The 13,520-nt window shown below is 36.8% G+C and overlaps 1 protein-coding gene across 23 annotated transcripts in view; it reads left to right on the plus strand.

Moving 5' to 3' along the window:
• BNC2 (basonuclin 2) overlaps positions 1 to 13,520 on the plus strand; it is a 436,381-nt gene that overhangs the window by 238,945 nt on the left and 183,916 nt on the right. The window contains exon 1 of one of the 23 annotated variants that reach the window (XM_053205072.1): positions 7,275 to 8,904. The exons of the other annotated variants lie outside the window; for them this stretch is intronic. The gene's annotated coding sequence lies outside the window, so the exon portion shown is untranslated. Of the gene's footprint in view, positions 1 to 7,274; positions 8,905 to 13,520 lie in introns of those variants that run through there. 23 annotated transcript variants of the gene reach the window in all.

The following is a 13,520-nucleotide window of genomic DNA, read 5'->3' on the forward strand; positions in this document are numbered from 1 at the left end:
CTCCTTTCTCCCACTCAGGATGCAAACTGAGTCAAACTCTCAACATAACTGTAAAATAAAATGTTTATTCCTATGAAGGAACTTAGAGAATGAAGTTGTTCATCATTCTGTAATAGTAGAGAAATAATAGTGCAGAATTACATATTTAAATTGTTACCTGAAATTGGTGTTCTTTAGATTCTTCATCCTTAGTCCTGTTTTAATCACATAACACCAACAGTTAGTATAAGTTGTAGAAGCATTAGGCTCCTAAAAATCTCCTTGCTCTGGGCCTGGCCACCCAAGAGCTATGTGAAGAGGTGTTTCGTGAATTATCACAAAGTTAGGAATAACTGATGAGATTGGTGGAGCTATTGCTTCAAAAAATGCGCCTCCAAGAGGGATCAGCCACACCTTGTAATTTAAGATATACCTCCTATGATTTAGTAGAGAAACCACTAACGCTTTTCTGAGGATTTTGTAGGGGATATCTGTAGCCTTCTTACCAGATGAATTACAATCACATGTACCTGTGATAGTAAGTTTGAATTCACAAAACAAGCAGCTCCGTTTATTGCTTTATAAATCCATATCCATCCAGGGCACAGATATTTTTTTTTATTTTATGCATGATCTTGAGTTATTAGTCACTGATGGGACTCTTGTGATTAATAAGTTTGCCTACATTAAAAAACATTATGCGAATCATTCTGAAAAACTACAGTTAAAAAGAATCATCAAAGTGAGCTGTAGGTTCTTAAATTAATTAAATAACGAATAAAGCCTGTTTCCTATTGTTTGTTCTTCACTGCTTCTTTAGAGCGGGCCCAAATGAAAATGGACCATGGATTTTAGGAATGAGAATCTGAAAAATAACTAAATAAAATTTTACAGTATTTGGAGCTGTAAAATTTTGAATCCATATCCTTGATTTCCATCCCTCTCATTTGAAGGTAATGAGGCTCAGAAAGTTAAGAAAGAAGATCGTTGTCAAATAATCAACAACAGACTGAAGAAGACAAGAGTCCTAATGGTAGACCAGCACTATCCAACATTTTACACACAATTTTAAATTTTCTAGTAATGATTACCAAAGTAAAAAGAAGCAGGTTAGGTTGACTTTAATAGTCTATATTATTTAATCAAATGTATCAAAAATCACCATGTCCGTGTACATTAGATATAAAAATATATAATTAATATGAATATCTCGTAAGACATTTTACATTTCTCTTTTCATACTGACTATTCAAAATCCAATGTCTGTTTACACTTACAGCACATCTCAGTTTGGACTAGGCCACATTTCAAGTGCTCATTGTCCACATATGGCCAGTTGCTAACATATTAGACAGCGTAAGTGTAAGACACCAATCCAATTTTCTTTCCAGCAAGGGAGTATAATAGCTTAAAAGGGTTGACTTGGATTTTTAAAGTCACTATTTTGCTTAATTTTAGGAGAATTGATGACTTTGATATAGAATCGAAAAAGTAACTGAAACTTGGGGTAATAAGTCTTTGATAGAAGCACATTTACTCAGAAACATCTTTCTGACCAGCAGTTTTGATTCCTTGGTAAATAAATGCATAGTAATACCTCAAGCAAGTAAATATTTTCAAGTTATTTGTTGACTTTCTTCCTTCTTCACTTTACCCCCTGTGAAGCCATGCTGTCTCAGTTTGCTAACCACAGACATGTTACAGGCAGTGTTGTGGGAGAAGATAATGTCTCCCTCTGTTTCTCCCTTTGGAGGTTGAAGGCAATATAGCCTGGCGCTGCCCCGAGCTGAGGCTGTCCGCCATCTGTGTAAGGAATTCACAATCCCAGACAAAAGAAATTGGCAAAGTCTTCCCTCTGTCTGTTCTCCAGATCCTCAAGATAGCCATAAAACACCTGGACAAAATCAGCAGGTGATGGCAAGGGAAAGAGAATGATCAGTCACAGGCGTTGTTGAATCCTTTGAACATTACTTATGGCCTGGACACTGCTGTCACCAGGCACAGTTTGATCTTGGGTAAGTTTTCTGGAAGAGCTTCATTCCCTGGCTCTGTGACAACAACAGAACCAGATAACACTGCGGATAGGGGAGAGAAGAGGAAGCCCAAGGCTTCCCTGCTTCAAGGTATAGCAGTTCCAGGTGGTGTTACCTCCATGTGTGTAAGAACATCCTGAAGAAATAAGTTATATCACCAGATGCATAAAGTGTGCTATTTAGGTCAGTGTTCTTACCATAAACCTGCTAGAGAAGTTAAAATGTTCTCTTATCTACTTACAATAATTGATAAAATGTTTTTAGAATCTATTTGATTGGTGTCATGCATATGCTGTGTTTTTAATCCATTTTCTGCTTTAAAATTCATTTTCTGAACTTATGCTGGAAAAAAAAAGAGAGTTGGCATTATGTTACTCATAGGCTTTTAAATATTTTTTGTTGTGATGGCCACACAAAGCCACACATATATACACTTCCACAACAGTTTGTGTCCTTAGGACTTCTCTGACTGTTTTTGTTGGAGCAGGGTAAATGTAACACTAAAACTCTCAAAAAAGTCATCTAAATGCATCTGTTCAGCATACTCACTTTCTGTCACATGGCTTACTTTCAACATCTTTTGGTTTAATGACATATCCACAAGATTTAATCGACAGTAAGACATGATCTGGGTTATCTGTTTTTTTCTGTGACAGTGTTCCATACCAGCTGAATTGCATATCATGGAATCTGGTAGAGAAAGGACATGTTTGTAATAGACCAGGAATTAGGCTATAAAGAAATGCACTTTTGCCGATAGAGGTTTTAAGCAAACTCCTTTAGCTGTTACCTTTTCATCAGTGAGAGTTAGGATTTAATATGATGGTATTTAGCTTTGTTTGCCGCTGCCTTTTTTAAGGGTCCTATTTTAGCTATGATCTTTATTTCCAGTGAGAGGGCTAAACCAGAGCAGAAGCGGTGCTGTTTAATTCAGAATTATCCTCTTTCCCTTTGGCTCTGTCTACAAATGTAACCCTTTTTCATATAAATGGCGTCAAGCTTCATTGAATTTAGCTCTGTCTTGTTAAGTACATTAATGCTGTGTTCTGTCATTCATTACATGAGAATTAGTTGTCTATTACAAAGTGGGGGTTTTTGTTTGGAGCCTGATCATGGGAAGAAGGCCACATGTGGCTTAATTTTTTAAGTGCATTGAATACTGGACTTACTTATTTGTGACTTGTAAACCACTGAAAGTGTCATACAAAATGATGATTCTATCATTGAGAAGCCCACCTTACACTGAGCAAGAAAACCTAAAAGAGAAGAACACTTATCACCTTCCTTTTTAAAAATCCCCTTTCTCCCATGTATTTTGTCACATTTTTTTAGTGATCTATACAGCGTCCTTAGAGTGTGTTACGGAAAGTGTTAATATCTTAGAGCAGCAGTAATAATAATCCTTTTACTCAGAGTAATCATGTGCTAATCCACTGGTAAGTCAAAAGTATTAGATCATTTGAAATTCATTGTGTCAGCTCAGTTGAAATAACTGGTATGGTGCTATAAACATTTAGAGAAAGGGAGTCTTTGAACCCAAATAATAATGTCAAATAGTTTGTTAGTGTTACATGTTCATGTTTAAAGGGTTTCATAAGCTCAACCCATGGACAAGAGCATTTCAGTTTACATCAGTGTGTAATGTATTATTTTAACTGAAGGTTTATTTTTATTTTGTTATTTGGGGAAAGTTTCTTTTCCTCTGGCACTTATGGACTGGGTTTTTATGTTATAGTTTTCACCCAGCAATCACAGGGAATTTGGTGTGCCAGGAAGCCCTTTTTTTTTTTTTTTTTTAAGAAAATGATTCTTGTTTTTCTAAAGTATTGTGTTGAATTTGCTCTGTGCTCCTTTATTTTCCTCTCATATTCTTGGGAAAAGCACCAATAGTATACATAGTAATTTTTCTGTGAACATTTTAGCTGAGTAGTTTGGTTTCATTTTTCTCCTCTTGTCCCCCCATGAAAGCCACTCCTTCCTTTCAACTCCTATAATTCACTTGAAGTATTCTCTTCCCCCCCCTTCTGAGGCCTCACTTGATCTACCTTTTTAAGATAGTATTTCTTGCTTTAATGATCTTTTTGCCTGACATGGTAGATGTTCAATTAAAAATTTTTTGAATTGCTTCCCTTCTAAAAACTTAGGAATTTTGGTGATTCAATTAAATGTGCTGCCATGTCAGTAGATGAACATTTTTGCTGATAAATCATTGTTTCTTCTTTCCTGAAAGTCAGTTGAGTTTTGAAAGAGCACCTCTTTCTTGAAGGCTTCAAAACTAAATAAGCTTGCAACTATTGTTCTTTACCTTTGAGACTAGTCAGCTATCAACTGTAGAAGGCATTGAATTACAGCATCCTAAAGTACCAGCTGAATTAATTGTTTTTTTAAGAATGCATAACTTAAGTAATCGAATAGTCAAGACTCATGTAGAAAGGCTCATCCTTTCTCCACCCCATGTTCTCACTCCTTGCTTCAACTTGACCTTTGATTTGTAGTTTTGGAAGAATTTGTGTAGGGTTTATGAAGTATTGTAATGTGAGGTTCTCCTCCTTTTTGAGATTGAAATTTACAGAACTTTCCTACTGATTGCATTCTGTAAATAAGGAGAGCCCTCTGAACATTATACTGGATGTCATGTCCCAAGTCCACTGCCATGTTCTCCTCCTGCTGGATCATCCCATGAACAGACTATGATAATGAGAAAGTTTATCTCAAAGGAAGCTTTCTCTGTTACTATAGAATGAACCAAAATCTGTGTAGAATATCTTGGGTGCTTAACTTTGGCCAGAGAAAGGAGTTGTTAAATGCAATCTGAACATTTTAGGCATGCCCCAGCTCAGAGAACAAGGCCAGATGGTCTGGTTTAAATCACAGAAACAGTGTGTCTAACCAGCAGACCCTAGCCATAGAGGTCATAAGGCAGGGAACGATTGGTCTTGATGGTCCCCAAGGCATTGGCCTCACTGATAGTGAGTGCTACACTGAGTACGGGATTGGGGATGATTGATAAGATTCCCATAAGCAGGCCTGGCTAGAAGGGTGCCTGTCTTAAAAGTTGGTAGTCCTAAAAATTGCTTTTGGTCACTGTAAAATGACACTTCACTTTAGAGATTAGTTCAGGAATGGTTTTATTGGCATTACTGGGAAAGGGTAGCATGTCATAATGACAAAAAATGTGGACCCCAGAGTCAGGCTGTTTAAGTTTGAATTCATTTGTACTAGCCGTGAGGCATTCTATAGTTACTGAATTCTCTGTCCCCCAGGCTCCTCGTCTGTGAAATGGGCATTATAATACCTATGTCCTACATAGTTGAAATAAATTGTGAGGATTGAATGAATTTATAATGCCTGAAACAGTACCTGAAATACGACAAGTACTATGTATGTGTGTAAGTTATAAAATAAAACTGAGTGCTGAGAACTTTTAGTGCTTCAGAGAACCATTAGTAAAACCCTGGAAGCTGGCCCTTCATTAACTGAAAGGTTTTAGTAATCTTTGTGCCTGCCACAAAGACCATACATATGTGCTGTGTACTCAGAAGCTCCTATAGATAACCCCACAGTTTTGTCATTCATCCATAGGTAAAACCTGGAGGGGATGGTTCTAAAACTCTTTGTGGGATTCCCTTGGGTGAGAGTGGGCTGAGTAAACCCCACTTTGATCTAGAAATAGGGCTGTTTTCATAATCCTTTTTATATTGTTCTACTTTGCTTTCTTTGGGTAATGCATTCTTTCTGAAGCATAATATAATTTGTCCTAGAATGATGCTTTTTGGTTGCATTTTTTAAAGCCCAAAATGTTTTAACTTTCAGTTTGCATCTTGCAAAGAAGCTATATTTGACCATCAATTTTGGTCCAAAAATCAAGCGAGTCTTTGTTTTTTATTGTTTATGTATTTTTAGGTTTTGCTTATTAATCCTTAAAACATTTAGATGTGTTACATTTTCTTTCCATTTTGGTTATAGAATAAGTAACCTCATTTCCACTGCAGTGCCAAGGTTAAAATGAACTTGAAGATAGACCATGAAATTTACATTTATCAATGATCATCATGACCCCATATTCATTTTCGTATTCTTAAATTCTTAATTTTCATATTCTTAAATATATGGTTGTCTGAATAGGTACTACAGATGTGCCAACACTATGATTTAAGCCTTTCACAAGTACCTGTTGTCATTCACATAACTGGGCATTATGTTATTTGTGGCAACTGTTTACTATATGGTTACTCAGAAATCTAATAATACTTGCATAAATAATTCAAATCAGGAGGAAAGCATACTATGAATTGCTAGAGAGAACCGCTGAAAATTCCCACATGTGCCCAAGAAGTCATGCTCAGTATAGTCGTGGAAACATTAAGTGGACATGGTTGCCAGATTTGCCAACTTAATTGGAGTTATCTTGGTATAATACAGTTGGACAAATGTGACTATTGAGCTCATCAGACTTGGTTTTGAATTCCACTTTTTTCATTGACTGTGAGGCCTTGGCCGAACCATTTAATTTCTTTGACCTTTAATTTCCTTATCTGTAAAATGGAGATGATAATAGGACCTATCTTGTTCAGTCATCATGAAAGCTAATTCATGTATGTTAAAGTATTTACATGAGTATAAAATGTTTAGCCTAGTGCTTGACCCATAGCAAGAGCTTGAGAAATAACTCTTAAGATTGCGAGTTTTTGGAATTTTGAGACCGGCTAACTTACTTGCTATACTGAAGATAGGCTGTGTATTGTCACTCTTGGTACGTGTCATTCCTGTGCCCAGCAGCAAATATTGCCTGGCTTGGGGCACCACTGTGTATCCACAGAGCTTTGTTTGAGGGTGGGAAGAATTTATTTTTTAACTCCATAAATTAGGGTAGTAAAGCCATTTACCTTGATAATGTTGAGTTCTTTGGATTGTTCCTTTAGGAAAAAATAATTTTTCCAAGTGGTTTTGTTAGCTTTTTAAAATTAAAGTTGTCACAGTGAACTGAATTTGGTCCTGAAACATACATATATTGATTGCCTACTGTATGCTGGGCACTATGCTAAAGTTTGGGAAACTGAGATGAGGAAGACACTATCTTTGCCAATAAGTTCATACATTAATATTCTGGAAAGAGATCCAAGTTTTGGCAAATGGCCAACAATTTTTATTACAGTTTCATTCATTGAAATCCCACGTGTGTGTGTGTGCCCCCAATATTTTTTTCTCAGTTTGTGACAGTCAAATTTAACATGGTTTCAATTCCAAACATATATATACTTTTATTATTATTATTATTGTTGTTGTTGTTATTGTTATGACCACTGTAATTTGGGTTTGAGCCTCATTTTGTTAGCTTTGGCTCTGGAGGCACATGAACCAGGAATCTGGATTTATTTTCATTAGTCTTTTCTTTCTTTGGGGGCATTTTTCCGTAAGGTACTACCCCTCTCCCTTTTGTGGCTATTACTTTTTTGTTGTTGTTAAGCCACATGTCACATGATATCATCTAGACAATTTGAAATACACAGTCTGTCTGGAATCTGAGACAACTCAGAAAATTTTGCAATCCTTCCTGACACGTCCAATGACAAGCATACTTGTCACCTTTCCTTCTTGGAAATCCCAGGGAATTATAGTTTGCTGTCTTGGTTACCAGGAATTTCTCACATAAAATTGAATTGATGGTTGGATATTTAGGGATGTAGGGGATCTTAAACCATGGTGAGAAGCCTAGGAGCCTCCCCCTTAACACTTGTCCGTTGTCACTTAAGTAAAAGGTGGCAAGCAGTACTGCTTGAACAGAATACAGGGAGTTAAAAAACAGAAGGTAAAAGCTCATCTCCTTTTCCAGAAGAGCTGTGTGTGTTGTTTTTGTTATAAATACCTGTTCTGAGGAGTCTGAGTAGTTGTAGTGGAATGCTCCACACCCTGCTGCCACTACTGATTTTGAACAACATATGGCATCTGGGGCTGCCTTTCTCTTTGATTTCATTTTTCTTTTAAGCTTAAAGTTTGCTAAAGGAACATTTTTTCTGGGTTGCACACATGTAATGGAACCTTCTCTTGGCCTTCGAGGCACACTGTCAACATAATGGTCAGAGAGTTTGTAGGTTTCTAATTATTTCTTTAATGTAGTATGTTTTTCTTTATGGCATGTTCTGCATTCTGAAATTATAAAAGTACATATATTCCTACTTAAACTGGAACAATAGATGTACAGTTCTACTAATTGTAGTAGTATTCATATGCTAGGAAATTCTCAATATTCCCTGTGGTTCACAGTTTTAATATAAATTTTGCTGGCTATCTTTTGTTTTGGTGTGAATTTGTTTTTGACACTATCTGTATAACCTTATGCTCTTAGATACTCTCTTTTCTAAAATGCCCATGGTCTGTGAGCAAGCCCATGCTGTCTTACAGCCATTAGCAGGACTCGTCCATCTTCTTGGCTGATCTTCTTTCCCCACGTTGGCTTGTTGAATTCAGTTAAATAGCTTTTTCATGGTGCTGACGGCCCAGTACTGTGCTAGGTGTGGGGGGTGATGCCAAGTCAAACAAGACATGGTCTCTGACCTTGAGGACCTTCGAGTCCAGTGCCTCTTGAAAGCCTATCCATCTTCTAAACCACCTCCTTCACTAAGCCTTTTCTCATTACCTCAGAAGAAGTAGTCTCTCTCCCCTGAACCCTAAAACATTTTGTTTATGCCTCTCTTGTCACATTGATCACATTCTACTTTATAGTATAGTTATTTGTGGTCAGGATTATCTCCCTACTCAGTTGTAAATTCCTTGAGGACATATTTATGTTTACAGGTCAGAGTTTAGAATTCTGTTTTCCGCATAGTAGGTGTTTGATAAATATTTAGTGAATCAACGGAGCCATGAGAATAGAAGTACTTGCTAAGAATTGGTGAGTGGATTTCCTCATATTTTAATATTTGGTACTTATTCAGCACAGTTGAGGGAATTTAATTTTCAAGTCTTAGTGTGATAAAAGGAAGGTGAAGAGAAATACAAATGCCTAGTTCTGTACCTTTGATAAGAGAAAGGTGGCTGGGGAAGGGGTGGGGGTATGAGACTGTTTAATGTATACAGTATTATATCATGAGGCAGATACTTAATTTCAGGAAACAGCCTAATGAATATGAACACTTGGAAAATTAGTTGTCCATTTCATTAATTGTTTATTTGTGAATGAACGGGGCTAGTCAGCTTAGACGATTGCTTGGTTTCTGGAAATCGGTATACTAAACTATCTCCAGATGTCAGGAGTAAGAATGACATCCACATTTTATTGCGTGTAACACTTTGCACAGTTCACAATTTGAGCTTGTTTTTTTTTTTTTTTTTTTTGCTTCTGTTTCTAGCACTTCATTTTATTTTAGTGTTAGATCCCTGTACTCTTTTTCACCTCCTGCAAATTAACTATTAAAATAATTAAAAGGAAACATTTGGTAATGTGCTTTCATTAGAGTTCTGTGGTCTAGTTAGAAGAAAGAGGTTAGATTATTTTTAGTATGGAGAAATTCTTTTTCTTTAACTGTTATTTCTTTGGGAGATTTATGTGATAAATGTACATGTATGAGACTTTCAAAAACTTTCAGTTAAGTCAATAATTGTTCTTTTATTCTGCAGGTAGAATATTTAAAATTGACTTAATTGCTATTTTGTAGATTTGAAACACGCTTGGATGACATAGCTTCACAGTGCTGCTCTTACATGTTATTCTTTATTGAGTAAATGCAAACAGACTGAAGACTTCTTGCCTTAATAAATTATGAAGTGAGACTTTATTCACCTTGAAATTTTTTTGGCTCTTTATGCAATTATTTAAACAATAACGCTGATATCATGTGCTTGTCTTATTTCCTCACCGTCCCTGCAGCAAGTGTCCTAAATCCCCTGCTTAGAAGCTGCTTGGGAACCTGGGTTTTGATGGATAACCACTCAAAAATAACATTAGATCGATGTCTAGGGTTAGATTTTTAAATGTCACTTAAAAATGGCATTTGTGCCATAGTTCACTTTACAGTTATTTTCCAGATAATTCAGAATACTAGAAAAATCCTTCTGGTCCCAGAAGAAAAAGTATACAGTGAGCCTTTCTCTTCATCTGCAGGTTGTAGAGGAAACTCTGGCTAGACCCTTTGGTGACTAATTTAAAGTATCTGGCAGGACGATTGATAGCGCCTTTTCTTTGTATTGTGACAAATATATTTCGGCTGCAGTTTATTAACATAATTCAGCACAACCACAGACATATTGTACATATTAGAGCATAGAATTAGAACCATTTTTTGCACATCACAGTCTTCTCTCACTTGTACTTTTTTTTTTTTTTTGACAAGGATCTGGATAATTGCTTCAACAAATGAACTGCTGTGTTCATTCTGTTTCTATAATTTCATAAATTGTTTTCAGGCTAAAACCAAGCAAGCTTTCACTGAGTTAATATAAAGAACCACAGTGTAATTACAGGAGCTGTATTATTAAAAAGTATGACAGAAATGGCAGGCTGACAGCTACTTTCTCCGTGCTTTATGACAAAAAATTAAATATCTCTTTTAAGTGTCAGTATGCAAGAGTCTGCTCTACATACATCATCTTGAAAATGGGTATGCACTTATGACTAATTATTTTAAATATGTGCATGCTGGTGTTCCCCTGAGAAAGACGCTGTGCACTTGTGGCCTCCTGAATGTTGGCATTCTTGAACTCTGAGGCAGTGTAAGGTGAAACATTTTGGATTGGAATGCAAATTAAGTTTGCCACAGAGTATCATGATTGAGATCAGATAGAAACTTTTTTCAGGTGTACATCCTGTCTTCTTCATTAATTCCATTTAAATTCTGCTGGAGAAATGGCTCAAAGATCTCTATCTCTGTTTCAGTTCACGGACCAATATAACCCTGATAAATTATTGTCATTTAAGTGTTTTGTCAGTTTCTCATGGGACTCTTACCCCTTCACTCTCATATCTGTGGTCTACTTTTTCTTCCCATACGTAAATTGTTGGGAACCTCAGATTCCTTCTGGGGATATTTAGGAAAAATGTTACTCATTGGCCATTCTTTTCAAGTCTTAGTGAATCTAATTATAGTTGTGCATCTGGCAGGCATGAAAACCATTACATGAGCAAAGAGGGCTCCCAAATGCCACTCCATGAGTGTAATTTAAAATGCTTCAGATTCAGCATATCCTTCTTCAGTTGCATTATTAGGTACATCCTCTTGTACTGTAATCCTTCTGGTTGTGGTTACATGGTGTATTCAATCCTTGCCACTCTCTTTCCCTCTCCCTCACCATTGTACTATGTGATATCTATATTGTGTTGCTAGGCTTTTCCTATAGAATTGATCGGGATATTTATTATGTTTATCTATAATATGTATGACATAGAAATAGTTTGGTATTTAGGGATAAAACAGAAGTGACTCACTTTCTTAAGAACTTGTCATTCTCAAATAAATACAACTTAAAATGAGTGGGAAGCAGGGAACAATAAAAATAAAACCAAATCTATTTGTTTTAAGTTTATTTATTTTAATAGAGACAGAGCACAAGTGGGGGAGGGACAGAGAGAGAGAATCCCAAGCAGGTTCTGCACTTGGGACTCCATCTCATGAACTGGGACATGATGACCTGAGTCAAAATCAAGATTGGACACTTATTGACTGAGCCACCCAGATGCCCCAAGCCAAACCTAGTTTTTATACCTCTCCATTCAGTCAAGACTGAGGAACCAGGGGAATAGTTAGACTAGCAGGAAGGCCAAATAAGGGATTCAGGACTTAATGACGAGATGGAGGGATGAGGGATGAAGAACACTATGAAGAACAAATAACGCTGATCTTTCTGGCAGTCCTACAGAAAAGCCCTTCCCCACACTAGGCTGAATTAAGAACCAGAATAGAAATCTGCTCAATGGCATAAATTCTGTAAGTTGCATTTCCTAGCTACAACTTTAGGTGTCTAATCTTTGTAGCCTTGCATGTACATTTACTGCCTGTGACACAAGTAAAATAGGAAACTACCACATTTCTCTAAAGATACAAGATTAAAGTTCAGTCTTACTCTTTGCAAGCTGTACCTAGTTTGTGCACTGATTCTGTATCCTCATATTTAGTTTGTCTTCCAGTTGCAGAGTTTTTGCCTTGGAGTAGCTCATGTTTACATTTTACCTTTATACCTTGAAGCTCCTGCTTCATCTCTCCTCAATGAAGCGGTCTCTTTTTCTCTGAGACTGGGTTTAGATATATGTTCTCCGTGTGGTATAGCACCCTATGTGTATCCAGTGTACTTTAAATTGCTCATTTACTTACCTTACAGGCTAAGTTTCTTGAGGGCACTGTCTTACAGTATCTTTATCTGCAGTTCTGGCTCAGAGTGGGCACTTAGAAAATATTTGTTTAACTAATGATTTCACTTCTGAAACTGTTACTATAAAAGCTCTTTGAACCTATGAGTGGTAGCTGTGAAAGGCCCCCTGGGGTGCCGTCTTTTTTCCAGCCAATCAGTGATTAGAGTTAGCTGAGACTGTACATCAAACGGCATCTCATTCCATAGCCTGCACTGAGCTTTTTCATTTCACAGAACAGTGTTCTAGGCACCAAAGGAGCATACAAAACTCTCAGTCCTTTTCTGTATAGACTAAAGTTAGGTTGATGATGTATGATATTTAGGAAGCATACGTGCATGATAAAAACTCGTACTTTGTTATATAAACCTAGAGTTTTGAGGAGATTTGGAGTATATTCCAACTCATGCGTGTCATACAGAAGTGGAAATAAAGTTTGAATTTTGCCTCTTTCGAGTTCACATGCTAGTGGATGACAGATTTGGAAGTAATACCTCAGTTTTTTAGGTCTTCCTGACTCCCTCCTCCTGTCGGATTCTCTTTTTTACCACATCAGCTTCTATATGAAGTGGTGAGGGCATACCTAAACATAAACTGCATGTCTGGATCCACACATTGTTTAGATCAGAAACATATTTTCTTTCAACGCTTATTTTGTCTAAGATAAGGATTAGTACACATAACAATAGCTTTTATTTACCATTTACTTATGTGTCTGGCTTTGTGTGAGGCTCTTTAGACAAATTATCTGTAATATAAAAAAAAAAAAACCCGCATAGAAAGTAGTGTCATTCTGTTGTTACAAATGAAGAATTGGTGGCTCAGAGAAGATCAACACCTTGCACAAGTCCGCATGGTTAGTGAGGATTACCCTTAAGGAAAATGGAGGATAAGGGTAGATTTAGTTAATCACAAGCTTTCTGCTCTTCTCTTGCCTGCCTTCCCATGGTATGAATTAGTTGCCTCAACTTAAAGTTTTGCTCACTATAAACAGTGCTTTGTGGCCAGTCCTGGCACTGTGGCTGCCAGTCCCACCATGCGGCTTTTGGAAGCCAGGGAGTAGATAGATAATGGTAATAAGACTAAGTTGGGGGTAGCACGAACCCTGTCTTACTGATTTAAAAACTGCTTTCACACTAACCTTCATGGGAGCCAAATTTCATTTCCTT

Source organism: Acinonyx jubatus, chromosome D4, assembly GCF_027475565.1.
Source record: "Acinonyx jubatus isolate Ajub_Pintada_27869175 chromosome D4, VMU_Ajub_asm_v1.0, whole genome shotgun sequence".
NCBI lineage: Eukaryota > Metazoa > Chordata > Mammalia > Carnivora > Felidae > Acinonyx > Acinonyx jubatus.